The 27656-nt window shown below is 44.8% G+C and overlaps 1 protein-coding gene and 1 long non-coding RNA gene across 4 annotated transcripts in view; one reads left to right on the top strand and one right to left on the bottom strand.

The window, feature by feature from the left end:
• The window catches only part of FOXN3 (forkhead box N3), a 402841-nt gene that overhangs the window by 70798 nt on the left and 304387 nt on the right, over positions 1 to 27656 (top strand). The window lies entirely within an intron of this gene.
• Positions 855 to 26022, bottom strand: LOC123584206. Its single transcript, XR_006705250.1, has 3 exons — positions 26011 to 26022; positions 24097 to 24106; positions 855 to 1817 (listed from the first exon to the last, which is right to left on the bottom strand). It is a non-coding gene; the product is annotated as an uncharacterized LOC123584206 (long non-coding RNA).

Here is a 27656-nt window from a genome sequence, read left to right as displayed (position 1 = left end):
CCAGAATGCTAGCCTGCAAGATGTTTCTAAAAAACAAACGAGAGTCTTGCTTTAAATTAGTTTGGTCAGAACTGTGCATTGCATCACCTTCTAGGAGATTCTGAATTCACCTTTGCATATTAAGAGGTCTGAGATGTCCTTCAGCAAAAAAGTATTTTTATTTTAAAATGTAAAAATTTTAGGTGCGCCTGGGCGGCTCAGTCAGTTAAGCATCTGACTTAGGCTCAGGTCACGATCTCGTGGTTCGTGGGGATGAGCCCCGCATCAGGCTCTGTGCTGACAGCTCAGAGCCTGGAGCCTGCTTCTGATTCCGTGTCTGCCTCTCTCTCTCTCTGCCCCTCCCCTGTTCACGCTCTGTCTCTCAATAATAAATAAACGTTATAAAAAGAAAAAAAAAAGCACAATTTGGAAAAGTCTGCAGTGAAAAGACAAATAATGAGCTTGGTGCATTCCACTATCCAAGGGAAGTTTTTGAAAAAGAAGTAGAAGAAAAGAAAACAGAATGCTCTTGGGTCCCCTAAAGATCACAGCCTCCTGCTTCACCCCATTCCACTTTAAAACTTTTATTTTTACCCACATTCCACCAAGGCAAGAAATGGGAGTCTCCTGCTCTGTATCTCCTACCCTGAGACTTGTATTTTTTTTTTTTTAATGTTTATTTATTTTTGAGAGAGATGGAGCACGAGCAGGGAAGGGGCAGAGAGAGAGAGACACATACAGAATCCAAAGCAGGCTCCAGGCTCCAAGCTGTCAGCATAGAGCCCGATGTGGGGCTCAAACTCACAAACTGAGATCATGACCTGAGTCGAAGTCGGACGCTTAAACGACTAAGCCACCCAGGTGCCCCCTGAGACTTGTTTTTGTTTTTGCCTGAGACACGGCTAGGTTGAGCCCCTTGAGGGGGAGGAACTGGGCTGTAGAATCTTTATGATCCAGCAGTGGCTTAGTAACTACGTAGAAAAATACAGAAATGACCTGCATTTGGAATAAAGAACAAATACAATGTATGGATCTGTGTTTCTGAGTTGACTCTAGCCACGTGAATTACCCCCTCTTTGAGTGACAGTGAGGAATTTGAGAAGCTGCAGTAACTCATTTATATCACTAGGGTTCCAGTTGGAAAATGATACCTCCTGGTGTCTAATTTAATTAGTAATTGTGTTTTCAGTTCCAATTGAAAGCCTCCGAAGAAAGGATGGTAATACACTGTGGTATTTGGTATTATTATTGTTATCTAATTATATTTACTAGTGTGACAGTTTTAGATTAAGACGCGTTTCAAGAAGGTACTTGTCACTGTTATCTAACTGGTTTTTCTCTTGTTCTTCCCCCACCTCCTCTGTAGTCCAATGTCCCGTATTCAGTGTGAGCCCTCTTTCACAGACCTATAAATGGATGCACACAGTTGTGCTGTTATTTTTGTTTGTTTCTTTTTTAACATACGGCCTGAGGCTCTATGGCAAGTCCATCGTGGATACAGAGTTTGAGTCTCAAGTCTCTGAGATGCCACCTACGCCCTGACAGAGGCAAGGTGGTCCCACCTTGGGGATGGCCCCAAGGGCGGATGGCCCCCCAGGAAGTTGGAAGATGGGGGGGTCTGCTTTGGCTCTGCCATTTACTTGTTGGATGGCTTTGGACAGGTCATTCATTTAGTCATCCAGCATTTTGTGGAGTGTCTCCCAGGTGTTCCGTGCTCGCCCAGATGCTAGGACTACACAGATGAGTAGGACAGTGCCTCGTTCTTCAGCAACTTCCTGTGTAGAGTGTGGACTCAGCCACATAAACCAACGTGCTCAGGAAAATGCCGTGGTGCTTTACTCAAGTCTGCCAGATCCTGGAGCCCCAATTTCCCTTAGCCACCAAGCAATGCCATTAAGGGGCCTTTCCCCCCTGAAACATCTTCGCTGGTGGCTGTCTTTTGCCTCTGGCGACCTGAGCAAAGAGTTGATGTCTTGGAAAGATTCAAGATCAGCACCAAACCTCTGGCGACCTGAGCAAAGAGTTGATGTCTTGGAAAGATTCAAGGTCAGCTCCAAACCAATGTGCCATTGTTTACAACTCTTTAATCTTTGTCTTTAATCGTGCAGTCCTTTCTCATTAAATGGAACCAAATTCGCGGAGTAGGTTATGGGACTTTAATTCTTTTGCACTAACTGGGTGTTACAAACAATGTGTGTTTCCGTGGACATAGACATAAATCTTCCTGCCAGGGTTAACAGAAAATCAATCATGTCTCTGACTCCCTCTTTTGGGGAGTTCTTTGGAAGATCCATATTATGAGTAGGTCAAAGTAAAATTGAAGAGGGTGTAATGAGTAAGGTAAAGTCCTTGGCCGGGGTAGGCTTGTCAAGAGAAGTTGCCGCAGGACCCAGCAGACAACGGGAAGGAGGCAGGCTTGGCGAAGTCAGCAAACTCGGCTTGTTGAAAAGAGAGTCTGGAAAATGTTCTACAAGTTCACACGCTGGCAAATGCCATCCGAGGACAAGTTAATAGCACCTCTTTGGTAAAGAGTTTATTCACCCTGTTTTCTCTGTAGTGGGTCGCTGTAGGGTGAAAAAAGGCCGCATTATCTGCTTAACCATGAACGAGCGCCTTTAAGTATTGCTGCTTGAAGATGCAGGAGGTTCAAGAAGAATAATTAAAATAAAATGCTGTTCCATGTCCTGACCTGTGTTCGATGTGCCAAAAAAAAAAAAAAAAAAAGCCCTCAAAAATGCCAGGGTTCCACATTTTGTGGTTTGGGAGGGATGTTGTGATCAGCCTTCAGCTGCTCATAAAAAATAAATACTGCTGTGTTCTTATTTGGACCGTTTCTCGAAGATCTTTTAGAGTTGATTTGCAGCTGAAATTTCACCTCAGCTAAAAAAAAAAAAAAAGAAAAGAAAAAGAAAAGAAGAAGAGGAAGACGACGACGAAAGCCACGCAAAGCTGTGCCTTACTTAAAACATCAGGCATGTCATGCCAGAGTAAAATAATGGAATCAGAAAGAGAAAATGCTCCATTGAGATAAAACAGCTGTCTTTTATACTCACCACTTAAGTATAATTCATCTGCTGTTTGTAGGTTATGCTTTAATGGGAAGGAATATTAAGGGAATGAGAAAGGATTTCTTTATTAAATGGAAGCTCATTGCAAAAAAAATATATACCCCCAACTGAAACAGCTGTTGTAGAAGAGCGGCTTCTGGAATGTGAGTGAAAGTATATCCCCCGAGATCCTGCCGCCCGGCATGTGGGAGTAAATAGATGTGCAGAGCCCGGGATAGAACAGACCTCGTGGCATCCATGTGATGCCCTGCTCACTGGTTCTCAAACTTGGATGTACTCCGGAGTTGCCCTCCCCTGCTCCCCCTGCCCCCCCCCCCCCCACCAGGGAATTTGACCAAAAAAAAAAAAAAAAAAAGTGATACCTGGTTCCACACCTAGAGATTCTGATTTAATTGCCCCGGGGTGTGGCCTGGGCATAGGGAGTTTCAAAAGCTCCCCCAAAGACTCAGGTACAGCAAAGTTTGAGGCCCACTGGCCTAGCTGGTGACAAATTTTCTTCTGTTCTTTGCAGCTGGGACAGTTTGCTGTGGGAACTTAGATTTGGAAGCCTCAGTCCTGAGTGGGGAGCAGAAACCTTCAAAGCCAGACTCAGGGAGCCAGACTTGACTAAGTCTTCAGTTTGATAGATTCCTCTCTTTAAGGGCTAAAAAAGCAGAATTCCAGTGTTCTTTTGAAAAATGAGCCCTGAGATTTTTTTCCATCACAGAGAAAGCGTTAAGTATGTTGTCTCTGAACTTCATAGCAGGAAAAAAGAGGAAAGAAAATGAGTATATCCAGATTGAGGCAAAGTTCCAAGTAGTGTGATGGGGAGATAGGTGAGAGGTATTGTTGGCCAAGGTATCTTGAGGAATTGAGTCTTGACCCTAATTTGCTGCTGTTGAAAAAAAAAAAAAGAAAGGAAGGAAGGAAGAAAAAGAAAGAAATAGAACTACGTTCTTGAGTCTTGACCCTAATTTGCTGCTGTTGAAAAAAAAAAAAAGAAAGGAAGGAAGGAAGAAAAAGAAAGAAATAGAACTACGTTCTTGATTATAGGCCAGATGATCAGAACCACTCAAGTGGGAGCTTTTCTTTCTGGTTTGGGACTTCTAGGGACTTGCAGACGATATGGTGTAACATAAAGAAGAAACGTGGTTTTTAGTTAGTACTTTGCTAACGATAAGCTTTGACCTTCAATAATTCACTTAACTTTTATGAGCCCGATTTTCGAAAATAGGAGTAATACTGTCCCATCGGTCTTCTACTCCAAAATAAGATGCACTTTGCTGAAGGACATTTAATTCCCTGCAGGCAGCTCCCTCCCAAGCCAATATATTAGCAGGGAATGACTGAGAACGGGAGTCTTTAAATTTTTTTTTTTTAACGTTTATTTATTTTTGAGAGAGAAAGAGAGACACACATAGAGCCCGAGCGGGGGAGGGGCAGAGACAGAGGAAGACACAGAATCCGAGGCAGGCTCCAGGCTCTGAGCTGTCAGCACAGAGCCCAACGCGGGGCTCGAACCCACAAGCCATGAGATCATGACCTGAGCCGAAGTTGGGCACTTAACCGACTGAGCCACCCAGGCGCCCCGAGAATGGGAGTCTTTACTTCACCAACCGGAAAGAAAGTTGGGAAGTCACAATGTGGGGTGGGGTAGGGGGTCTCCAGGTGGATCCAAGAGACAAAAAGGGGGCTATAGTGGTGCTCATTAAACGGCATGTGCCCTCAAATCTGGGGGTGCTGTTAAAATACAGATTCTGGGGGCGCCTGGGTGGTGCAGTCGGTTAAGCGTCCGACTTCAGCCAGGTCACGATCTCGCGGTCCGTGAGTTCGAGCCCCGCGTCGGGCTCTGGGCTGATGGCTCAGAGCCTGGAGCCTGTTTCCGATTCTGTGTCTCCCTGTCTCTCTGCCCCTCCCCTGTTCATGCTGTGTCTCTCTCTGTCCCAAAAATAAATAAAACGTTGAAAAAAAAATTAAAAAAAGAAAAAATACAGATTCTGATTCAACAGGTGCAGGGAGGGGCTGCGTCTCTCACAAATGGCATTTCCAGGGGATGCTGATGGCCGTGAGCCCCGGGTCACACTTTGAGAGGCATGGCAGTTCAGAGCAGCTCTGTGCTGGGGTGAATGCTTTTCTTAGAGCCGCTGGAAGAGACTAAATCGTGGCCCGTGAAGACTGGTGTTGTGTGGCTGCTGTCCAAGCCACAGATAAATGAAGCACAGACATGAGAATAATTGTGTGTCTTCAAGTTCATGTGGCCCGAAGCACCATGGTGTGATCAATGCCTGTTTATGTTCTGGATTGCCCTTTTTGTAGATATTAATTTTTATATACTTTCCATTCTCTATATGACCTTAAGGGGAGCCTGAGTATAAAAATTTAGTTTTTTTTTTCCAGTTTCCCCCCATTTTTATTGAATTGTGGCATATCAGCCTCCTCTGTGATTCAATCTAATAGAGCTCTTGAGTCTTTGTTACCCACGTGTGCCGCATGGTATCTGGTGCCAGCAACGGTGATTTAAAAAAAAAAAAAATCTGTAGGTAGGGGCCAGAATTATTCAAAATAATCATCCGGTTTACCTCATCCTCCTTGGGTTATCACTGGAAATGGTGGGGTACCATCAGCCTTCCAACCTTGTTATAAAGAAGATCCCCTAATTACGTATTTTTTGCCCAACGGATAGACTTGCGTTTTGCCGCTGTAAATCAGTGGCTGTGTTGTCTTTTCCCGATCGCTTCCTAATGTTCTTACGCGTTATCTAGGTTTGTAAAGTTTAAGAATAGATGTAGCTTTATGTATTCTAATTTGAATCGTGGAGTTTGGAAAGGGAAGAGGGTTTAAAAAAAAATATGGTTGTGACATGTTTATTATAAACATGTGAAAACGGAACCGATGATTATGTTGGTGGTAGGTATATATTGTACCTTGTCAACAGAAAAGCTTTTATGTTTGCATATTTAACAGGGTATTTTCTTTCTTTAAAAAAAAAAAATTAGAACTGATGATGTCTCTTGGAAGGCTTCAACACATTCTGGTTTAAAATAGTCCTCTATAACTAGGCTTCTTCTTGAAGTTTCCATGGCTTTCTCTCAGAACTGCAGACCTTTGGAAATTTCGCTGATTTTCACCCACTGCAGCCAGTTCCTTATTCTCTAAGCCCATGGTTCTTGAACATCAGAGTCACCTGAAAGGTTTCTTCCTTTTTTTTTTTCCCTCAAAAAATTTTTTTAATGTTTATTTATTTTTAAGACAGAGAGGGAGGGAGAGAGAGACCAAGCGTGAGCAGGGAGGGGCAGAGACAGAGGGAGACACAGAATCTGAAGCAGGCTCCAGGCTCTGAGCTGCACCTGCATTTTAACAAGGTCCTGCATTTGAGAAGCCCTGCATTAAGTAACTTGCAAATTACTTGCAACACTGTAAATGCTCTGATGGTAGTATTGAGATTTCACAAGCACTGAGGCAAGGGGAAAGAGAAAGTCATAAAGAAATGAGAACTCTTTGGTACTTGGTAATACCTCACAGCATCTTCTCTGGCAAGCTGAGGTCAACCTGACCATGGCTGAACTTGCTTAGACGAGTTCAATTCTGTACCGTTCCAGAATATAATTTTTAATTAGTCCGTTAATTCTAGAGAAAAGGACAGGTGTATTTATTTAGAACCACTTACCTAAAAAGCATCATAATATTACAGATTGCTTATCATCATAAAGCAAGCTCAAATAATCAGATTCATTCATTGTATACACTGCCAACAAATTTTGGAAATACCAAGAGATTGGAGCAAACAGATGAGCCTGTGGATCTGGGAGATTTGTTTGGGGCCAGTCCACTGCAAGTTCTCCGTCTTTCTCTCTCCCTTCCCCCTTTCCTTCTTTCCTTCCTCCCTCCCTTCCTTCCTTCCTTCCCTCCTTCTTTTAAGACTTTTTAAGTAGTCTTTACACCCAGCGTGGGGCTCGAGCTTACAACACTGAGATCAAGAGTCCCGTGCTCCACTGACTGAGCTGGCCGGGTGCCCCTCTTTTCCACCTTTCTCGACAGCCACGGGACGATACAGTAAAACCTGAAGTTCATAATGATAATCCTGAGGCATTGTCTAATCCAGTGGAAAGTAAACAGCAACAAGCAAATATTTTCTGGAATATCTACACTATTCAGTTTTTCAGAACCAAAAGAGCTCCCTTCCTGGACAAAAGAAGAGTCTAATGTATTTTTTTCTTTTAAATCGATTAAATGGCAAACAGTTGGAATTCTTGGGTGTTACTTCCTTAAAAGAGGAAAGTAGTATCTGACATTGGCAAATATATTTTTTGCCCCAGTTTTCAGTAATTATAAGTGAAAAGAAGAGGACTAAGGTCAGAGAGCGGCAGTACGGAAAGACAATAAAAGCATCGAGATGGCACAATTGTGTAAAAATATTTTGTATTCCTCTTAATAGTAAGCAATGCCACAAAGAAAACAGTGTATGTCTTCCCGCGGTATCTACTTAACCTGAAGATTGGTGGCGGGAAGGGTTGTACAATTTAACTAGTAATTAATGTTAAACATTATGGGGTTTTTTTTATTTATTTAATTTATTTATTTATTTATTTTTTTCAACGTTTATTTATTTTTGGGACAGAGAGAGACAGAGCATGAACGGGGGAGGGGCAGAGAGAGAGGGAGACACAGGATTGGAAACAGGCTCCAGGCTCTGAGCCATCAGCCCAGAGCCTGACGCGGGGCTCGAACTCCCGGACTGCGAGATCGTGACCTGGCTGAAGTCGGACGCTTAACCAACTGCGCCACCCAGGCGCCCCTATGGTTTTGTTTTAAAATATTTTTTTAACGTTTATTTATTTTTGAGACACCGAGAGAGAGCCCAAGTGGGGGAGGGGCAGAGAGAGAGAGAGGGAGACACAGAATCCGAAGCAGGGTCTGAGCTGTCCCCTGAATGTTTAGGTGCCCCTAAACATCGTTTAGATTCAACAGACCTTTTATGAACTAGGAAGTAACGTGTACAGATTTTTGAGGTCTAGAGTGAGACTTCAAGAAATTTGGGTTTTATGGCTGGCTGCTGTGTGGATTGTATCCCCAGACTCCAGGGTTTTATCCCTTGTACTCTCTACGGATTCTTTGGTGGGAAACTTTGAGAAGCTTGTCTTAAGATATAAGGTAATCTTTTTGAAAAATACCTTTATTGGGGTATACTCAATATACAATATGTTGCACATATTCAGAGCGTGCAGTTGGATACGTTTTGACGTGTGTATACACCTGTGAATCCATCCTAACAATCAAGATAATGAAGATACCTGCCACCTGCAACAATTTCTTCCTTCTCCTTTGTAATGTCTCCTTTCCTCCTTCCCCACCCCCATTAAGTAGGCCAACGACCTCTAATCTGCCATCTGTCAGTACAGATTACTTTGCACCGTCTAGAATTTTAGGTAAGTGCAATCACATAATATGTTCTTTTGGAGGGAGCATATCTAGCTTCTTTCATTCAGCATAATGATTTTAAGATTCTTCCACGTATGTAAGATGTGTACATGCCTACAGTAGGTATTACCCCTCAATCCCCTTCATTGCTGAGTAGTATTCCATTGAATGGGCATATCGCACCTTGTTTCATATTCACCTTTTGGTAGACATTTGAGTTGTTTCCAGTCTACGGCTGCCGGAAAGAAAGCTGCTGTGAGCATGTGTGTACAAATACATGTACGGTCCTATGCTTTCGTTTCTCTTGGGTAAATGCCTAAGATCGGAATGTGTAATCTTTAAGAAGCTGTGAAAATGTTTCCCAAATTGTTTGTACCATTTTGTGTTCTCACCAGTGAATGAGAACTCCAGTGGCTTCACATCTTTGCTAACACGCAGTATAATCTTTATACATTTTAGCCACTCTAATACGTATGTAGTGGTAGTATCTTTAATGTTTATTTATTTTTGAGAGAGAGAGAGAGAGAGAGAGAGAGAGAGAGACAGAGCACAAGCGGGGGAGGGGTAGGGAGAGAGGGAGTCACAGAATCTGAAGCAGGCTCCAGGCTCTGAGCTGTCAGCGCAGAGCCCAATGTGGGGCTCGAACCCATGAACCGTGAGATCATGACCTGAGCTGAAGTCGGATGCTTAACCTAAGACTGAGCCACCCAGGCGTCCCGGAAGGACAGACATTTTTAAATTTTCAAGTCCAATTTATCAGTTATTTTTTTTCTTATGGATTGCACTTTTGGTGTCATATCTGAGAGGTATTTGCCTGGCATGATTCTCTCGTTTGTTTTTCTCTAAAAGCTGTTTAGTTTTACACCTAGATCTGTGGTTCATGTCGAGTTAATTTTTGTATGTGGTACAAGGTATGTATTGAAGTTCAGTTTTTAAATATATGGATTTCAAATGGTTCTAGAACCATTTGTTGCAACAAACTTGTTTCTCTACAAAATTACTTTTACCTGTGTGTAAACTTAGTTGACCAAATATGTGTGAGTCTATTTCCAGACTCTCTATTTTGTTCCATCGATCTATTTGTCAATCTTGATGTTACTACCATACTGTTTTGATTATTGTAGCTTTATAATAAATCTCAGGGTCATGTAGTGAAATTCCTCCAAATTTGTCCTAGTAGGCTATTGTTTTGGCTATTCTGGGTCCTCTGTGCTTACACATGAATTGCTAATCAGCTTGGTAACTGCTACAAAAAAGCATGGTGTCAAAGAGAATTTGTATCTTAATGGTATTGAGTCTTCATGAGCATGGTCTATCTGTCTATTGATTGAGGTCTTTAATTTCTCTCAGTAATGTTTTGTAATTCTTAGCATACAAGTCTTGCAGATTTATCCCTCAGTATTTGGATGTTTTTATGTTATTTTAAATTCTACATTTTTAAATTTCAATTTCTGATTGTTTGCCAACATAAATATGGCTGCTTTTTGTTTATTGATGTTGTATCATGCTATCTTGCTGAACTTGCTTTTTCTAGAATTTTTTTTTGTAGATTGGGAGTTTCATCAAAGATGATCATATTATACAAATACAGTTTTACTCCTTCCTTTCCAGTCTGATTACCTTTTACTTCTTTTTCTTGCCTTATGGTTCTGGCTAGACCTCCAATACAATGTTAAATAGAAGTGGTGAGAAAATTTGCCTTGTTCCTGATCTTAGGAGGAAAGCGTTTAGTCTTTTATTTTACGTATGATAGTAGCTATGGATTTAGGGTTTTCTTTTTTCCCTCTTTTTTATAGATACTCATTATTAAGCTGAGGAAGTTCCTTTCTATTCCTAGTTTGCTGATAGATTTTACCAAGAAGAGATATTAGATTTTGTCAAATACATTTTCTGTGTTTACTGAGATGATCATGTGACTTCTGTTTTAGTTGTTAGTATATTTACTGAGATGATCATATGACTTTTCATTTTTAGTTGTTACTATGGTGAATTATATTAATTGATTTTTCTAATGTTAAGTCAACCCTATAGTCTTAGAATAAACTCCACTTGGTCTGTATTATCATTTACATTTATTGTTAGATTTGTTAAACTTTTTTTTTAAGTTTATTTATTTTGAGAGAGAAAGAGAACATAAGCTGTAGAGAACATGAGCAGCTCTCTCTGAGCGGCAGAGAGAGAGAGGGAGGGAGAGAAAGAGAAAAAGAGAGAGAGAGAGAAAGAGAGAGAGAGAGAGAGAGAGAGAGAGAATCTCAAGCGGGCTCTGTGCTGTCAGCCCAGAGCCGCACAGGGGGCTCAATCTCACAAACTGACAGACCATGACCTGAGCTGAAATCAAGAGTCAGACGTTTAACTGAATGAGTCATCCAGGCACCCCAAACTTTTTTTTTTTGTTAAGAATTTTTGCATGTATATTCCTGAAAGATATTGGTGTTTAGTTTTCCTTCATTGTATATCTTTGTCTGGTCTTGGTGCTGGAGTGATTCTGGTCTCATAGAATAAATTGGGAAGCATTCTCTCTTCTTCACTTTCCTAAGTGTTTGTGTATTATTTTCGTTTTAAAATTCTGGTAGAATTCACCACTTTAACTATCTGGGCTTGGAGTCTTTGAAGGGAGATTTTAGCCTCAAGTTCAATTTTACTAATAGATGTGGGTTTATTCAGATTATTTGTTTCCTTATCATGGATCTTTGTTAATTTGTGTCTTTCAGGAAATTTGTCAACTAAATTATTGGATGTATTGGCATGAAATTGTCCACAATGTCCACTTATTATACTTTTAATATCTACAGCCTGTAGTAACATCACTTTTCTTATTCCTGATGTTTCTTATTCCTGAAATTCCTGGTTTGTGTTTTTTCTTCCTTTTTTCCTCTAATACAGATTAGAGATTTATCAGTTCTTAATGTTTATTTATTTCTGAGAGGGAGAAAGGGAGAGAGAGAGAGAGTGCACGTACATGATCTGGGGAGGGGCAGAGACAGTGGGGGGACAGAGAATCTGAAGCAGGCTTTGTACTGACAGCAGAGTGCCCGGTGTGGGGCTCAAACTCACCGTGAGAGCATGACCTGAGCTGAAATCAGTCGGATGCTTAACCCACTGTGCTACCCAAGTGCCTCGAGATTTATCAGTTCTAACTGAACTTCTGAAAGAACTAGCTTTTGGTTTCATTGAATTTTTCCTATTTTTTGTTCGTTTTCTATTCACTTGATTTTTTTTCTCTATTATATCTTTTCTTCTGTTTGCTTTGGGTTTCATGTGCTCTTTTTTTTCCAGTTTCTTGAGGTAGAAGACACTGAAATTGTTGATTTGGGACCTTTCTTTTTGTTTAATACAAATTTTAATTTGTACAAATTAATACAAGGTTTGTTTGATGTTAATTTGGTGTTTTAAATTTTCCTCTTACTCTGCTTTACAAATTGTAATATGTTGTTTTCATTTTCATTCAGTTCAAAACACTTTCTCATTTTCCTTTTGATTTCTTCTTTGACTCATGGATTATTTAGAGATATGTTATTTATTTTTATTTTTCAATTATTTGGGAATTTCTCAAGTAGCATTCTGTTATTGATTTCTAATTTAATTCCATTATGGTCAGAGAACACATTTGTATAACTTGAATCCTTTTACATTTTTTGATATGTTTTATGGCCCAGAATGTGAACCATCTTGGTAAATGTTTTGTGTGCACTTGAATGGATAGTATTCTGTTGTTGGGTGTACTGTTCTTGACATTACATCGATTTTGTTGATACTATTGTTCAAGTCTCCTATCTTTACTGATTTTCTGTTGACCTATCGGTTTTTAAGAGAAGGTTGCTGAGATCTATGATTGTGGATTTGTCTAGTTTTCCTTGCAGTTCTATCACTTTTCTTCATGTTTGATTGATTGATTGATTGATTGCTTTTGAGAGGGAGAGAAAGCACCCTCACGAGTGGCGGGAGAGGCAGAGAGAGAGAGGGAGAGAGGGAATCCTAAAGAGGTTCCACGCTGAGCGTGGAATTAAGAGTTGGTAGCGTAACTGACTGAGCCACCCAGGCTCTAAATATTTAGGGTAGTTATGTCTTCCTGACCCTTCTCTCATTATGAAATTATTTCCTTTACCTTGGTGACATTCTATGATTTGAAATCTGCTTTGTCTGCAATGCATAGAACCATTCTACTGTCTTTAGATTAACGTTAGTATAGTATATTTGTTTATATTTGTGACTTTATATTTCAAGTGGGTTTCTTGTGAGCAACATGTAGTTTGATCTTACGTTTTTTCTCATTTGACACTCTGTCTTTTGAATGGAATATTTAAGCTATTTACATATAATTATTGGTCTAGTTAAGTTTAAATCAACCACTGATAATTTATTTATTTATTTAGAGAAAACACTTTTTTTTTTTAATCTTTATTTATTTTTGAGAGAGAGAGACAGAGTGCAAGCAGGGGAGGAACAGAGAGAGAGAGAGAGGGAGACACAGAAGCCAAAGCAGGCTCCAGCTCTGAGATGTCAGCACAGAGCCCGACGTGGGGCTTGAACCCATGAACCGTGAGATCATGACCTGAGCCGAAGTTGGATACCCAACCAACTGAGCCACCCAGGCACCCCAGTTATTTGTTTTATGTTTGTCCAATCAGCCCTTTATTACTCTTATTACTCTTTTGTTCTTTTCTGCCTCCCTTTGGATTGATCGTTCTTTTTCGATTCTCTTTTATCTTTTTTGTCTACTTAATACCTATATCTCTGTATTATTTTATTTTATTTTTTTATTTTATTTAAGGTTTTATTTTTATGCAATCTCTGCATCCAATCTTGGGCTTGAACTCACAACCAAGGATCAAGAATCGCATGCTGGGGACGCTTGGGTGGCTCAGTCGGTTGAGCGTCCGACTTCGGCTCAGGTCATGGTCTCATGGTTTGTGAGTTCGAGCCCCGCGTCAGGCTCTGTGCTGACAGCTCGGAGCCTGGAGCCTGCTTCGGATTCTGTGTCTCCCTCTCTCTCTGCCCCTCCCATGCTTGTGCTCTGTCTCTCTCCGTCTCTTAATAATAAATAAATGTTTAAAAAACAAAAAGAGTCACGTGCTGTACAGACTGAGCCAACCAGGCACCCACTCTTTGTATTATTGTAGTAGTTACTTTAGCATTTGCAGTATACATCATTGTCATGGTCAACCTTGAAGTTATATCCTACTATTAATGTATAGTACAAGAATCTTAAAAGAGTACATTGCTATTTCTTTACTTCTGGCCTTTGTGCTATAGGTGTCCTATACGCTTTATTACTTCTATGTTATAAACCCCACAATTCATTGTGAGTATTTTTGTTTTAAAAATCAGTTGCCTTTTGGGGCGCCTGGGTGGCGCAGTCGGTTGAGCGTCCGACTTCAGCCAGGTCACGATCTCGCGGTCCGTGAGTTCGAGCCCCGCGTCGGGCTCTGGGCTGATGGCTCAGAGCCTGGAGCCTGTTTCCGATTCTGTGTCTCCCTCTCTCTCTGCTCCTCCCCCGTTTATGCTCTGTCTCTCTCTGTCCCAAAAATAAATAAACGTTGAAAAAAAAAAAAAAAGAAATAAAAATCAGTTGCCTTTTAAAGAGATTCAAATATAAAGAACAGGTCTTTTATATTAATCTACATAGTTATCATTTCTGGTGCTTTTCATTCTTTTGTGTATATCCAGAGTGCCATCTTGACTTACTTTCCCTCCTCCTAAATGACTTCCATTAACACTTTTTATAGTGCTGATCTACTGGCAGTGAATACTTTTAGTTTTTGTATGTCTGAAAAAGTATTTATTTTACTTTGTTTTTAAAAACTATTTTCATTAGATCTAAAATTGTAATTTGACAGTTTTTTTTTTCTTTCAGTACTTTAAAGGTGTGGCTCCACTGTCTTGTGACTTGCATTGTTTCTGATGAAAAATCTACTGTCGTCTTTATCTTTGGTCTTCTGTCTCTAATGGGTTTTCCGCTCCTTCTGAGTACATCCACCATGTTTTGTTTCTGGTTGTTGTTGTTGTTTTTTTTAATCCCTTTCCCCCACCAAAGTCTGACTATGAATGTACCCATGGCTTTCTTTGTATGTACCTTGTTTGGTGTTTATGGGTCTTTTTATTTTATTTAAAAAAAAAAATTTTTTTTTCAACGTTTATTTATTTTTGGGATAGAGAGAGACAGAGCATGAACGGGGGAGGGGCAGAGAGAGAGGGAGACACAGAATCGGAAACAGGCTCCAGGCTCTGAGCCATCAGCCCAGAGCCCGACGCAGGGCTCGAACTCACGGACCGCGAGATCATGACCTGGCTGAAGTCGGACGCTCAACCGACTGCGCCACCCAGGCGCCCCAATTCAGGAGATTTTTAAATTTCCAATTTTAAATTTTCATTTGGCTCCTGTTCATTATGAGTGTATTTTGCTTTTCATGCGTATTGATTTTTGTGCTGAGGTATCACGTGCATGGTTTTAATAGGCTTTTAAAATCCTCATCGGTTAATTCTAACATCTGGGTCATCTTGGGGTCAGTCTTTTTGATTGCTTTTGACTTTTCTCTTGAGTACGGGCTATATTTTGTTTCTTGACATGTCTAGACATTTTGGAGTATGACCTGGAGGTTATGAATGATAGATTGTAGAGACTCTGGGTTCCGTTATTCTTGAAAGATGTTGAGTTGTCTTGTCTTGTGTCATTAGGCAGTTATCTTGAGTTGACTCTGATTCCAACCCTTGTCTTTTTTTGCGGTGGACTGTAGCCTAATCTCTCCACATTTCGTTTAGCCTTAGCTTGGCTGCTTGTAATCTTCCCCCCACATGGGTAGCTACAGATCAAGGTAGAGTTTTTACCTGAGACTTGGGGCTTCCCTTTCTCAGACTCTCTCCTTCGTGGGGTTTCACCCCTCACTTTATATCTGCCGTGTTTGTACTGGACTCTGCCTTCTGGTTCTTCAAGCCGATAATACGTGGGGTTTGTATCCATGTTTTAAGAGCCCCGTGTGGCCCTGACTAGTGACAAGTCTTAAAAAACGCAAAGTTGGGGCGCCTGGGTGGCGCAGTCGGTTAAGTGTCCGACTTCAGCCAGGTCACGATCTCGCGGTCCGTGAGTTCGAGCCCCACGTCGGGCTCTGGGCTGATGGCTCAGAGCCTGGAGCCTGTTTCCGATTCTGTGTCTCCCTCTCTCTCTGCCCCTCCCCTGTTCATGCTCTGTCTCTCTCTGTCCCAAAAATAAATAAACGTTGAAAAAAAAAATTAAAAAAAAAAAAAAAAAAACGCAAAGTGTACCCATCGCCTTCCCCTTCTTTCAAGGGTAGACTCCCCTGTAGTTTTTGCTTTCTACTGCATTCAGGTGGTATTTTTGTTTGTTTGTTTGTTTGTTTGCTCATTTGCTTGGGTTTTAAATCTAAGGTCGGTAGTTGTTATTTTCTAGAGGATTGGTCTGTTAGTAACTACTCCGTTATTACAAAAAGCAAAACCCTCCTCTTTCCTGGACTGTGAAAGTTCTGTCGCCGGTTCTAGGTTCTTCCGTCTCCCTCGGCTTCACCCCCTTCCGTGAAGGCATTGCTGCCTCCCTCCTACCCTGGGCAGTTCCCGTCTTGACTCCTGCTGTTCCTTGAGAGGTTATGTGCTCTCGTGTCCATTCCATTGGTCTCGTTTTCTCAGGACAGACTTCATAGCCCTTCAGATCTGACTTTCCGGTGCCAGGCTCTCCCCCTCCATACCGTCTTCAACACCTACAGCCAGAACTTCCTAATGAAATAAACCTCCACGTTCCTGCCTCATTCAGACGGCTTCAGCAGATCCCTGCTGCCTAGGACGGCTGTCTCCTCACTCACAGACAGTGATACGCCTGTACTTCTGGAAGCCAGCTGCCCTTGCAAATCTCACACCCCTTTCTCCATAGTTTTCTAGCTTTCCTGAGGGTAAGGGAGGCAGAAGGAATGGAAGTGTGTCACCTCAGCCGCACAGTGAGGACCGTACCCCAGCATTGGCCCAGACACCTCAGCACTTCTGCAGAAAGAAGAACGTGGTTTTCCTTCAGGTATCCCGGCATCCTGTGGCTGGCCGCCTGGGCATCCACAGGCCTTCCCAGCTGAGCTCAGCCGAGCTGTCTGGCCTCCGTTGCTTCCTCCAGCATCACCATTTCCTCCAGCTGGCCCACCGTCCCTTTGAGCAGCCCCACCATGCTGGTTCACATCTCTATGAATGGCTGCTTGAGAAGAATTCATTCCAATTCCTGTTTCTTATATGAGCTCTTCCCTGATTGCCAGTGATTGAAAGTCATCTGTCTCTATGCTGGGCCTTTCTATTTCTATTTTTGTTTTTGTGTTTGAAGGCTCTGTGAGCCATCCTTGCCCTCCATTCCAAAGCTGACCACCATTTTTAAACTTTTTTTCTTTAATGTTTATTTATTTTTGAGAGAGAGAGAGAGAGAGCGAGCATGAGCGGGGGAGGGGCAGAGAGAGAGGGAGACACAGAATCCAAAGCAGGCTCCTGGCTCTGAGCTGTCGGCACAGAGCCCAACATGGGGCTCGAACCCCCGAACCATGAGATCATGACCTGAGCCGAAGTTGGGCACTTAACCTACTGAGTCACCCAGGTGCCCCATATTTTTCAGTTATCTAATAAGTTTTTGTTACAAGTCACAGAGACCCACGGAGCGCCTGGGTGGCTCAGTCAGTTAAGTGTCCGACTTCAGCTCAGGTCCTGATCTCACGATTTGTGAGTTCGGGCCCCTCATCGGGCTCTGTGTTGACAGCTCAGAGCCTGGAACCTGCTTCAGATTCTGTGTCTCCCTCTGTCTCTCTGTTCCTCCTTCACTTGTGCACATGCTCTCTCTCTCTCTTTCTCTCTTCCTCCCTCCCTCCCTCTCTCTCTCTCTCTCCCAAAAATAAATAAACATTAAAAAAAAAATAAAAAAATAAAACCAAGTCACAGAGACCCCTTCAAACAAACTTAGTTTTCTCAGAATGGGGGAAAATATATTATAAGGAGACCTGGGAGTCTGACTTGCCATTTTCCATTTTCTGAATCCCAAGTCTCTCTTCCTGAGAAAGATAATCTGATTGGCCAGGCTTGGGCCAGATTTGTGCCCCTCCTCCAGTCAGTCTAGGCCAGGGAACAAGGTGACATGGTTATAAATAGGGCAGCCTGGTGTAGCGCCTTTGAGGGGTCTCAGGACTGGTCAAGGAAGACGATATGCCTACGCGTAGCAGTAGTATATGCAACTTTGTTGGGCAATACTCAGGCAGGTTGACATGGGGTTGCAGGGGGTGGTGCCCCCGAGAACAGGAGTCCGTCCACAGAGTGTAGCGGGAGGGTTGAGGGTACCTACCTCTTCAGAAGGGGAGGAGGGGAGGGTCACTCCAGGGGAGAGGATAACTGGAGAGGGTCTCACGTGTGGCTAGGTGATGTCCACCAGTGTGTCAGGGCTGGTCTCTGTCAGGAAGCTCCAAAGGGCAGTGGTGGCTTTGGGGTTTATAACCACAAGGTTGTATCTTGTCATTGGCTAGCAGATGCTAGGTGTGGTTTTGTAAGGTATGCAAAACCGGCAGGCTTTAAATAGCTAAAAATCTGCTTGTTTGGGCTATTAAAAAAATAATGGGATGTGTAAGAATTTGAGTTTGGCGCCAGCAGACTTTTGGGCTAACAGGTCTGAGCGCAGTGAAGAAATAAACAACCCAGGAGCCAACATAGGTCATCTTTGGCTCATGTGTATAACACCCAGACTTAACCCTGTTGATCTTGGGATTTGGGAGGCTAGTTGGAAGGAGAAGGAGACCGTGTCCAGAGAAAGTAGAGGCTCCTACAATGGTTCTTCATCTCCTTCTGCAGTTGTCTGCGTGGTGTAGACGGCTGTGTGCACAGTTGCAATTGACATATTACCTGGAGGTCGCTGAAAGGAGCCTTTACCTTATTACACATGGTAAATGTAAAACCATGTTTATTGAATGAATGAATGAATGAATGAACGAATGCTTTTCTTTTCTCTGATATCTACTTGTGTAAGGTCATATCCCTTATGGCACTTTCCCTGCCTGGCCTCCATTTTTTTTATTTTTTATTATTTTTTTTACTCTTCTGGGCTCCTCTGTATCACTCCTTTGATAACATGCCAACTTACGTGGTTGCGTCTGCCCTCCTGCTGAGATCACACGCTCCGCAAAGGCGTGAAAATGACATGCATCTCTTTAATCTTTCACCTTGTTAGAGTTGTGCCCTGCCCCGGGAGTGGAGAACCCTAACCTATCTGGTTGGGTGCCTGCTCAGGGGAGGACCTGGTCCTCACGTGAACAGGAAGCGCGGGGTCTGGAACTCCAGTCCTGTTTCAGGAAGGCCTTGGTGGTGGCCCAGTGTGCCTCATCCTTGAGAGCCAGCGCAGTCGGGAGGTGAAATGATAAAGTCGGTGCCAGAGAGAGTGCGGAGGACAGACAGCTGATCAGGGTCTGTGGACAGGTCGAGGCGAACAGTTTGGGGCCGAGACTAGGAGGGCCGGCCAGAGCGTCTTTTCTGCAGGTTGTCTGCCTCACAAAGCTACCGGAAGCCTGATCCTTGGTGCCTCGCCCAGAGCTTTGCGTACGGTAGGAGGCCACGAAATACCGTTCTACGTTCCTGAGTCCTCGGTGGCCTTGTCGTCATGGGAGCCAGGACGTATGTCACAGCAGGAAGACAAGTTACTGCATGTAGAATACTAAACATGTGTTCATCCTTGAGATTTCATTTGCTTATTTACTTCTACACCTTAGGAGGCGGAAGCATCCATTTCCATCTGGCCTCTGTAAGGGTATTAAAGATTAAAGCAACACAGAGAGGAGAGAGAGAAGAAACTGTAGCCAGATTCCGTCTTCCTAAAGCTCAAAGCCCCTGAAGCATTTATCTGCACAGATAGCCATCTCTGTACGCACAGTATCTGCACACAAATAAAATGCCCTTCTGGGTTAGGTGCTCCACAAACAATAATGCTGTGTACTCTCCTTCCCCGAGACGCACAACTTGTGGATGAAATCAACTATTAATCTGTACCTGTTGGGTGCTTAATTTGGACAACTGGGATGCTCTTTTATGCGTTCACGCCCAGTGGCATTTTGAGAACCCATTTCCAGGGCGGGTGGCTTCTGACCGATGATGTGACAGAGATGCCCACATCTGCTCCCGGGTCCCAGGGGCAAACACACTGTCACGGTTACGGCCCCTTAAATGCTCCTCAGGTACCAAGGGCCGCAGGGATGGTTCCTGTTGCACTTTGACACCCTGGGCGTTCGCGACTGGGCAGCCTCAGAGCCGAACCTTTAACTTTTCATTACGTGTGTTGTTTGAACAGTTATGCACATGTGACCACGTTCCGACTGGTTGGTTTCAACCTAAATAGGCTTCCCTGTACTTGAAGCCTTTCTGAAAAGGAAAACCCAGTACCTCTGTAAGTGACAGCGTGTACCGTAAGTTGACATTGGTGACCTTATTCTTAGTGGCGGTAAAGCTTGGAAGAAATCTTTTTCTGCCCTTAGCCCAAGTGGATCGTCGATCTGGAACTGGCTTTTCAGAGTAACATGGAGTACGCTCAGCTGTGAATGTTTTGGCCTCTCTACACTGTCGAAACGACAGCCAGATGACGATCGATTTAACTCGTGGACCTCTCTCTTCTTTTACGGAGAGTGCAACAGATAGATCCACGGGAAGCACCGAATAAAGGGAAAGCTACAAGAATGGCAAAATGCACAGATGGAGTGAGGACTATAAAATTCCTCGAAAGCGCAAGCTGAATGTGTGATGAACTAAAATTAAATGTAGTTGTTCTAGGCAGTGTGAGTAGTGGAAAGAGGGCTGTCCCGACAACCAGCGCAAGCTCTGTTCCCAGCAGCTTACGTGACCTTGACCAACCCCTTTGGGCCTCAGTTTCCCTATCAGTAAAGTCTGGTCACAGCAGATGATGTCCATGCCCAAGGTTTAAGGGGCCAGCTCCAGGATTGTGCGGTAAGGAACGTTGTTTGGCTGTTTAATTGCACTTAATTGAGGTAACATTGCTGTTGTCCGGGCATGTGATTTACACAGAGGTTCTCCCCAGGGAGGAGGTGAGGACAGCCATAAGCTTCCGCTGGCAGATGTTAAGGACTCAAGTCTGATTGATGCAGAGGCCAAGGGCAAATCCATTTACAATAGCCAGCTCCCTTTGAGACCTGCAGCAGAAAAGCACAGCGAGGTGCAGAATGTCCGGCTCCATTGTCCCCGAGGCTCTAGCCCCGTGGGGTGGGAGTGGAGTGCTTGGTTACCCGGCTGTGAGGGCAGCTTCTCTCCATGCTTCACCCTCTTCTTCCCTCACTCGTGGGTTTTCTCTTTTTCTAGCATCTTCTCCGTTCTGGCTTGGCTGGTTATTATCGTGTCTTCCATTGTCAGCATCATCACCTGGTTCTCCAGTGACCCTTCCACAATAGCTGGAGGGAACAAAGATAAAGCGATGTCCCCTCCCTCCTGGTTCATCGGGAAATGCTACCAACTCTTCCCTAAGTGGAGGGGATGGGGTGTGTGTGTGTGTGTGTGTGTGTGTGTGTGTGAGAGGGAATGAGAGAGAAGGGGGAAAGACAGAGTAGAAGATAGTTATAGTTGGGTAACAGTGGATATGGTTTGAGATAAATAAACAGGGGCTCCTGGGTGGTTCAGTCAAGCATCTAACTCTTGATTTGGGCTCAGGTCGTGATCTCACAGGTTACGAGATCAAGCCCCCATCAGGCTCCACACTGAGCATGGAGCCTGCTTGGGATTCTCTCCCGCCCCCTCTGGCCCTCTCCTGCTTGCACACCTGTGCACAGGTACACATGCTGTCTCTCTCAAATATATATATGTATACGTGTAAAATTAAAAATTAAAAAACCCCGCAAACTCAAAATGGTAGCATTAGACTGCATAGAAGCTGCATCTGGGAAGTAGGGTTCGGGGAACCCTACTGTAACTGCTTAGTTTCTTTCTGGTATTTCACTCTTACTACTTCTGACATGTGAAAGTCTGTCCCCAAGACACCCAACAGCCCTTGCTTCACAGCCCTGAAGGGGATCAGAACATGCTGTCCCCAACCCTACCACTTTGGCATATTGGTTATTTTGAGCTGAAGGCACTTGAGAAACAGCTGAGACAGGAAGGGCTGTCTGCCCTCCCCCTCTCTACCTAAAAGAAGGGCATACATTTCCGGTGAGAAAGGTGGCCTCCCTGTACCAGGAAGAGGAGAACATAGTTATCACTGGAGATGGGGAGCCGACGCTCAGATGAGCCTGTACAGAGAAACCTCACTTCTCTCCCACATTAGTCCCCCCACATATCTCCTAGTCACTGCCCACAAATCCCTTACTCTTTTGCTTTGACACGTCTCCGGAACGTATCCCTCTTCGTTAAAATGGTATCTAAACGCCTGGATCTAAACACTTGGGGCTGCCACTTCTTTCTGTGAAGCCCCCCGTGCCACATAAAAATATTACTGTCACAGAAAATTTGTGTGCTTTTCCCCCTGTTAGTCTGTCTCTTGTCAGGTTAATGTACAGGCCCCAGGTACGGAACCTAAGAGGGTAGAGGAAGTCTTTCCTCTCCTAGAGTTCTGAGCAGCTGGTCATACTACCCACCCTCAATATGGTTTCCTGCCCTGCTCTGGAGGGATGCAGGCATAAGAGCCAGCTCTCCGCTGGAGGCAGATGGCAGAGAACAGGGGTTTGCCATTCTGAGAAAGCAGTGGACTATCCTTACTGTCTCTAGAGAGTCTGCACCGTTAGGACTGCAGAACCTCCTTAAGCCTGGGCTAGTTTAGGTCCAACGCCTTTAGGGGGTAACCTCTAGGCTTCAGGGCAAACAGGACTGTGAGATAATATGAGTTATAATGTGAATTAGAAACGGAGCAGGTCTTCCGAGACCCCCCAGCCTCTGAGATGATCTGAATGTGAGTCGAGGAATACCCAGGCCTGCTCTGGCCAGGTATGTGCATTCGGAATAGAACGGGAGTGGGACAGTCTTCGGGAAAAGGCAGGAGGTATTGAACTTGGTCACTACTTCAATCTATGACTTCAAAGTCACAGCCTCCAAGCTCCAAAAATGTCTTGTCATTCTGAATGTGACCATGATGATGACCGTGGATCCTCTGGATGTTTAGGGGGAGCTGCCTACGCCCCCACACGGGGCTCCTTCATGATTGGAGGTGCGTGCTGGTGAGGTGCAGGGCAGCGTGGGTCCTGGGCTTACCCTGGACACACGGCCCTCCCTGCGTGATGATAGCCTTCAGGGGACATGCAGGCCTGGCCCCTGGCAAGATCTGACTTCCACTGGTTCTGTGGATGTCACAAGACTTCCCCGGGATCCCTGTCCTGGAGCAGAGGACACAGGATTGAGAGTTAGGCGTCCTGGGTTCTGGTCCCAGCCCCACCACCAAATGGCAGTGAGACCCTGCACCGGTCGCTTAACTTTCTGAGCCTCCGGGCTCTCTCGCACACCAGGCGGAACCCCCATCCTGCTTTCTAGCGCCTCTCAAATCCTCCCCGTTTGCGTGGGAAGCCCCTCTCATGGGAAGGTCTGCTTGTCAATTTTGATCTGCCTCTTGTCTGAGTGGGGCCCATGAGGGGGAAGGAGGAGGAATCCGGGCTGAATGGTGAATGAGAGCTGGAGGGCGTGGGGGCTGCCTTCCTCCACAAAGCCCGTACTTGCTTGACAAGATAAAAATATCTCCTACAGTCTAACAATGGATCTTTCTGAAACATTGAAGTAGTTTTTTCAGATTGGAAACTACCATATTAGATGTAAGCAGGTGATCACTGAGGTCCGTAAGGATGGTGGCTGGTGCTTTAACGTTTGTATTAAAATTTAAATTTTGTCTTCATTCCACCAATATTTAAGGGCCTATGATGTGCCATACACTGGAATAGATACGGCAATGAGCAAAACAGACAAAACCTCGCCTTCTTGGGGCTGACATGCTAGGGGATAAAGGACAATGAACAAAATAAATGATACATATACTCTGCACAGTAGGAAGTGCTCTAGAGAAGGATGAAGCGGGGTCGGGGGCTGTGACTTTAAACCAGATGGCCAGGGGGCACCTGGGGGGCTCAGTCGGTGAAGCGTCCGACTTCAGCTCAGGCCGTGATCTCACCGTCTGTGGGTTCGAGCCCCGCATCGGGCTCTGTGCTGACAGCTCGGAGCCTGGAGCCTGCTTCGGATTCTGTGTCTCCCTCTCTCTCTGTGCCTCCCCTGCTTGCACGGTCTCTCTCTCTCTCTCTCTCTCTCTCTCAAAAGTAAATAAACATTAAATAAAGTTTTAAACCAGTTGGCCAGGACAGGCTTCCCTCCCAAGGGGCTGAAGGATAATGGCAAGTAGATCCGTAGGGGACGAGTTCCTCAGGTGGAAGGTGCAGCAACTGTGAGGTCCTGAAGGGGGCCTGGCCTGGTCCGTGAATAGCCAGGGAGGCCTGGATGGGTGGAACAGAGTGAGGGAAGGGAGAGAGAAGTAGCAGAGAAGCTCAGAGTCGTTGTTGGCAGTGGGAGTGGATGTCAGATGACATAAAGGCTGGTAGGAATGTCGAGGATGTCATATCACATCAAGGGACATATACCTTAAAAAGCCCAATAGATAGCGATCGCTTGATTTTTTTTTGCCGTGTGCAGAGCCTATCATTTGGAGCTGGGGAGAGGCCTGAAGTCATAAGGCCACAGAATGTGTGCTTTTCTGGGTCCTGCTACTCAACATGTGGTCCACAGGCCAGCAGCGTGGGTGTCCCCTGAGCGTTGGTGGGAAATGTAGCGTCTCGGGTTCCACCCCAGACCTACTGAGTCAGCCCCTGCTTCTGATGGGGCCTGCGAGTGATCCGTGGACACATTCGAGTTTGAGAAGTACCGGTCTAGAGTTGTCTGTGGCTTTGGGCATCAGCAGCCGGGGAGTCTGCGTGAAGCATGTCCACTGAGTATCCGGGCAACCTGGGGCGGGCGCGTCACTGCCCGTCGGCCTGAGCTTCTCCCTCTGCGGAAAGAGGAGTCAGGCGTGACACTGACATTCCCTGCTCCAGCCCCACTCCTGCTTTTCCAGGTGCTTGCCCAGGCGTGCGCCCCTCTTGGCACCCATCCCCCTTATTCATCGGACCACACTCTGGGGTTGCGGGGGGCGGGAGGTGTGTCAGGATGCTGGTAGTCTGGGGGTTGTGGAATTTCTAGAATGCCTTCCTTCGGCAGAGATGCTCTTTCCTTTCAACGGGGGGGGGGGGGGCTACACATGTCCAAAGCCTACCACCCCTCGCCCACTTTGGGAGGGCGCCTGCTTCGAGCAGAATCCTGGGCATGCTGGCTAATCTGCAGACCAAATTCCCATCATCTTTAGCCAGATCCCTTCTCGGTCCAGTGGTTCCAGGTGCATGAAGGCTGGTTGCCTTTGAGGGTACGTGGAGGTGTCGCTTCTCCAGAGGAGCGTTGGTTTTGCATGGAGCTGGCCGGTCCGTGCTAGGATCCGGCAGCATTCCTGGGCCTGCCCTCCTGAGAGACACCACCCGGCTCCCGGGGCCTGGGGACCGAGTCTCACGTCTCAGCAATCTAATTTTGGCTCGGCTATTATTAACTTCTGAGGAACTTTGGGCAAATCGCTTCACGTGCCTGGATATCAGGCTGCTTATTGATAAAATGGGGTTATAATCATTTCTACTTCACAGCCAGGTTACTGAAGCTTCATTATATAAACGCTTTTGAGAGCTGTTCGTAAATGTGTGATTTCCGGGCCCAAGTCACTAGGTGCTAGCATACTTTTTTTTTTTTTTTTTTTTTTTTTAATTTTAATGAGTGTGAAATCCTCTCTACTTCTGTTCATTTAATGACTGCAGCATTGATGGGCAGATAATGGCAAATGCCCATTAATGTTCCTCACGGATTAGCGTGGGTTAACAAACAAACTAGACATTGACCTTTCTTGGCTGTTTCGGAATTAGTCACACACTTCCCATTATTTGTGTATGTCAGCGGTGCGACCTAAATAAAGTTAGGGTTGATCTCTTTCAGAATAGGTTTTGGATTTCTCCTTACAATAAAGTTAAGGCAAGCTGATGTATGGCTCACAACCAAATAGAGAGACCTTTTCAGCCAAGCCCTTGCTCAACTGGGGAGTTATTATTGAACGTTGGTTTCTGGATGTGGTCAAATTCTCAGGTTTCTCAAGTGTTTTCTGGCCTGCTTAGGGCAGTAGTAGAAAGCAGGCTTCATTTGTCACTGCCATTTTCCATTGGTGGGGGAACCTGATCGCTCCAGTGGCCTTGCGTCTTATCTTACCACCTTGGAATTCCAGATCAGCCCCGCGCTTGCTGGGGTTGGGTGTTTTCAGATCTTTGCCATTGTGCTGTTAGATGGCCTTCTGGGCTCCCTTGACTGACGACTTAATCAGCTGCTGTCCATGCTGCCTAAAGCAAGTGGGTTCAGGGACGCTGTTTTATTAGCTGAATAATCTTAGGCAACCTACAGATTAAAGCAAGCAAGCAAACAAAACAACATTCATAGCAACCACTGAAGCACCCTTGGTCACACTGCCTCTCTGATGAAGTTTAGACTGCAGAGAGAAAATCAGACCATCACAGCCTAGCCTGGAAGAAACTGCAGAGGGAGCTAAGTCCCAGATCGTGCGTGTTTTCCGGACCTCCACTCTTCTGGCTTTGGTTCTATGTCACTGTCCGGGGCGGAGATCATCCTTGCCTTCTAGGATACGTGAAGGCCTGTCGAGGAAGAAAGTGCTTCGCGAGAATTCATGTATTGTTTGGAAGCTCCTGGGTTAAGTGTGGATTGCATCCAAGGGCTCAGGGTGCCAGATCTCTAGATGGGCTCACTGGGACTGGGGAAGTGGTAACTATCTGTCCGACCAGCCATGATTGCATCGTCTTACAAAAAGTTTATACCAAGAAGAGTATCTCTCCCAAACAATACAAAGCCACTCTTCAGAGATTTCCCCCAGACCTGGGGCTTCGAATTGGGGTGGGAAGTGGGGGAGCAGCGTGGAGACACGGGCAGCTAGACCAAGTGGTCATGGACACTCCAACACTGTCCTCACACCAAACTGTGGCTCTTTGACTCACTCTCTAATGCCCCTTGGAAGAGCACCCGTCTTCATAAACTTTAGGAGCAGATTGAAGGATGAGGCTGTCGTGAATTATTGCCAGGACAGATCCAGAAGGATGCTATCGTTTTTGTTCTCCCGACTTCTCAACAAGTTGGTAAAAGATGGCTTATTTCTGTCACAAGTCTTGCCGTCTACTTCCCGTCTCCAGGTACATAGGAATCACAGTGCTGAGTGCTTGGACCACTCCATGGCATTGTAGCCATCCTGCAAACACATGGGATGGATTCTTGACATGAGGCTTGGAAAGTGAGGGAGCATACGCCGTAGATTGGGTCTTCTGAGGGTTTGTGTCTCCCAAGTGCACGTGAGTGGATTAGCGATCCACATGACCACTTGGCTGGTATACTCGTTGGCTGAGTGACCCAGTTAGAGGCTTGGCCCAGGGACGAGAGGACAAGGCTAGCTGGGCACTGTCAGGGAACCTTCCCAACTGGGGCTGGGAGCTCCTGTTGTCCTGGTCAAGGGCACAAGTCAAGGGCTTCTCCTGCCAGACCCAGGAGAAGAGTCCCTGCTACTGGTTGAAACCCTGGGTCATTTCCTTTCTGACCATGTAGATAAATAGCATGGAGTAAGGAGAAAATCCAATGGGCTTGATATTAGAGCTTGTTTCATGGTGTCGGGTTTGTCTTTGGGAAGCAGCCATTGTGAGTGGTCTTCTGGTTTTTCATCCATTAGTTAACCAAACTTGAAAACTTTCCAAACTCCTTAGTGTGTTAATATGCCCAGTGAGGCACCCCGAGCAGTGACCAAGCCCACCTTCAGAGCGGTGGTGACCTTGTGAAAATCGCACACTCATAACTAGCCAGGCTGGGACAGAAGCCCAGCCCCTGACTCCGTCTGGCCTACTGTTGTCTCTCAGATGGTGAAGTGGCTCAATCTATAAAACGTGTGGTTGCTATGAATTACTGTTGTTGGTAAGGAGAATTGGAAACATTCGCATTTCTAGATTACCTTTCAAATATTCAAATTCATGCACGAGTAGCATATGGCTAGAACTTGTATTTTTTCGCTCAGATGTCTTCCAATGTGCTTCATTGAATTCCAAATCCACATCAGGTTTGAATTTTGAAAATGCCAACTGTATACTAACTGAATGTGAGAAATGAAGAAAACTTTCATAAATGTTT

This window comes from Leopardus geoffroyi, chromosome B3, assembly GCF_018350155.1.
Source record: "Leopardus geoffroyi isolate Oge1 chromosome B3, O.geoffroyi_Oge1_pat1.0, whole genome shotgun sequence".
Lineage (NCBI taxonomy): Eukaryota > Metazoa > Chordata > Mammalia > Carnivora > Felidae > Leopardus > Leopardus geoffroyi.
Note: the sequence above shows the minus strand (reverse complement) of the source record. Positions and strands in the feature narration are given on the sequence as shown.